The 3,436-nt window shown below is 36.1% G+C and overlaps 1 protein-coding gene across 5 annotated transcripts in view; it reads right to left on the reverse strand.

Moving 5' to 3' along the window:
• Window positions 1-3,436, reverse strand: part of Large1 (LARGE xylosyl- and glucuronyltransferase 1) — a 573,700-nt gene that overhangs the window by 482,388 nt on the left and 87,876 nt on the right. The window contains exon 2 of one of the 5 annotated variants that reach the window (XM_026777407.1): window positions 173-245. The exons of the other annotated variants lie outside the window; for them this stretch is intronic. The gene's annotated coding sequence lies outside the window, so the exon portion shown is untranslated. The remainder of the gene's footprint in view (window positions 1-172; window positions 246-3,436) is intronic. 5 annotated transcript variants of the gene reach the window in all.

Below are 3,436 nucleotides of genomic sequence, written 5' to 3' on the forward strand. Positions count from 1 at the left end.
CAAGCTGATGAGGAAGAGGGACTTGATGGGGGAGGGGGAGGGAAATGGGAGGTGGTGGCAGGGAGGAGGCAGAAATCCTTAAATAAATAAATAAATTTAAGAAAAATAAATAAATAAAATGGACACATGTCAGCTGCTTTCCTCCCTTAAACCAAAAAGTACAAATTCTTACCCTGGTTCCATCAACACTGGTTGGTATGTGCAATTCCTTTGGTGGTTGTGTCAAAAACACAGGGTCTTCTCTTCTGTAACACACACAGAGAGGAGAGTGGGAGAGAGAGAGTGAGAGAGAGACAGACAGACAGAGACAGAGACAGAGAGACAGAGACAGAGAAAAAGAGAAAGAGACAGAGAAAGAGAGACAGAGAAAGAGACAGAGAAAGAGAGAGAAAACAAGACTGTGAATCTGTGAACAAAGGCAGACACGGAAGTGAAAAGTCTTTTAGCGGCATGAGAAAGTGAAGGAGGCAACTAACAACGGCTGAGTCTTTAAGAAGTAACTCCAGCAGGAGCCAGAGACCTCTGTAGAACCTAGGCACTAGTCAGCCTCCAAGGGAGCAAGCACCAGCCAGTGGCTTCTTTCAGAGCCAGCCTCAGCCAGTGACCTCTGCCTGAGCAGGCCCAAGACAGGACCCCAGCAGGAGTAGCCCCAAGCAAGAAACCTTCAAGGGAGCAGGCCCAAAGAACATCCAGGATTGCAGAGTGACCTCTAGGAGCACTAAACAACCTCCAGAAACACAGACTGAACTCCAGGGTGATTGGAACCTTGGCCCTGACTGCATCATGAGGAGAAACCATCTGAGCCTTGGATGCACTGGCACCTGGAAGATTGATCACGAGAGACACAGCACCAACAAAACCAATCAGATGAAAAGACAGGTAGACATGGTAATAAATACACTCAACATCACAAAGACCAATGCAACACCACAAAAACTAGTGGCCCTACAATAGCAAGACTTTAACACACCAATATAGATAAATCAGAAGAAAACGACCTAAAAAAATAACTTTTAGGAGAAAGTTTGAGGTTCCTAAAGAGAAAATAAAAAATTCCCTCAAAGAAATGGAGAAAAAGACAAACAAAAAAATTGAAAGAAATCAATAAATCCCTTAAAGAAAATCAGGAAAAAAAGCAATCAAATAAATGAAAGAAACGATTCAAGACTTGAAAACTAAAAGAGAGACAATAAAGAAAACACAAATTGAGGGAACTATAGAAATGGAAATTATAAGAAAAAGATCAGGCACCACAAATGCAAGCATAAAGAGCAGAATACAAGAGATGGAAGAGAGAATCTCAAACGCAGAAGATACATTACAGGAAATAGACTCATTAATCAAAGAAAACATTAAATCTAACAAAAGCTTAACACAAAATATAGGAAATATGGGACACCACGAAAAGACCAAAGCTCAGAATAATAGGGAAGAAGTCCAATTCAAAAGCACAGAAAATATATCCAACAAAATCACAGAAGAACACTTTTTGACCTAAAGAAGGATATGCATATGAAAATACAAACACTTACAGAACACCAAATAGACTGAACCAAAAAAAAAGTTCCCCAGCCAAATAATAATCAAAACACTAAACATGCAGAATAAAAAAAGAATATTTAAGAGCTATAAAGAAAAAAGGCCAAGTAACATATAAAGACAGACCTATCAGAATTATGCCTGACTTCTCAACTGAAACAATAAAAGCCAGAAGGTCCTGGTCAAGCATTATGCAGACATAAAGAGACCACAATGCCAGCCCAGACTACTATACCCAACAAAACTTTCAATCACCATAGACATACAAAACAAGATATTCAATGACAGAACTAGATTTAACCAATACCTAGCATAAACCCAGCCCTGCACAAAGTACTGGAAGGAAACCTCCAAACCAAGGAAGTTAGCTACAGCCACAAAAACAAAGAAAATAGATGATCTCACATCAGCAAATCCCAAAGAAGGGGAAAGCATACACAATAACATCACCAACAACAAAAACTAAATTAAAAGAAACTAACAATTATTGGTCATTAATGTCCCTTAATATAAATGGATTCAACTCACCTATTAAAAAAAAAAAAACAGGCTAACAGACTAGATACAAAAAAAGAATCCATCCTTCTGCTGCATACAAGAAACTCACCTCAACCTCAAAGACAGACTTTGCCTAAGAGTAAAGGGTTGGGATAAAATTTTCCAATTAAATGGACCTAAGGAACAAGCTGGTGTAGCTATTATAATATCTAATAAAATAGACTAAAATCAATCAAAAGACATTTCATATCAGTTACAGAAAAAATCCATCAAGAGGAAATCACAATACTGAACTATGAATCTATGCCCCAAATACAAGGGCACTTTCATATGTAAAAGAAATACTACTAAAGCTTAAATCACACATTAATCACCACACAATAATAGTAGGAGACTTCAACATCCCAGTCTCACCACTGGACAGGTCAGACAGAAAATTAAAAAAGAAATAAAGGGAAATAACAGATGTTATTACTCAGATGTACCTAACAGACATCTATAGAACATTCCATCCAAACATAAAAGAATATACCTTATGAACCTTCTTAGAACCTCATGGAACATTCTCAAAAACTGACCACATACTATTTAACAAAACATATGTAACAAAACAGATATGAAAAAACTGGAATAAGTCTATGTATCTTATTGGATCACCATGGCTTAAAGTTAGAATTCAACAGCAACACTAATTTCAGAAAACCCACAAACACATAGAAATTAAACAGTGCTCATTTGAATCATCAATAGGTCACAGAAGAAATAAAGGAAGAAATTAAAGACTTCCTAAAATTCACTGAAAATGACCACACAATATACTCAAATTTATGGAACACAATGAAAGCAGTGTTAAGAGGCAAGTTCATAGCACTAAATGCCTACATAAAGAAACTGGAAAAATACAACTAGTGAGTTAACAGAACACCTGAAAACTCTAGAATAAAAAGAAACAAACTCACCCAGGAGGACTAGATGGCAGGAAATAATCAAATAGAGAGCTGAAATCAACAAAACACAAACAAAGAAAACAATACAAAGAATCAATGAGACATAGAGGTAGTTCCTCCAAAAATATCTACAAAGTAGACAATCTAACTTTATCCAAACTAACCAAAACACACAGAGAGAATATCCAAATTAACAAAATCAGAAATAAAAAGGGGGACATAACAACAGACACAGAAATTCAGAGAAACTCAGAGAATCATTAGGTCAAATTTTGAAGACGTGTATTTCACAAAATTGGAAAACATAAAAGAAATGAAGAATTTTCTGAATAAATATCACTTACCAAAATTAAATAAAGACCAGATAAGCAAATCAAACAGATCTATAACTGCTAAAGAAATAGAAAGAGTCATCAAAAGTCTCCCTACCAAAAAAAAAAAAAAAAAAAAAA

Source organism: Microtus ochrogaster, unplaced genomic scaffold (genome assembly GCF_000317375.1).
Source record: "Microtus ochrogaster isolate Prairie Vole_2 unplaced genomic scaffold, MicOch1.0 UNK63, whole genome shotgun sequence".
Classification (NCBI taxonomy): domain Eukaryota; kingdom Metazoa; phylum Chordata; class Mammalia; order Rodentia; family Cricetidae; genus Microtus; species Microtus ochrogaster.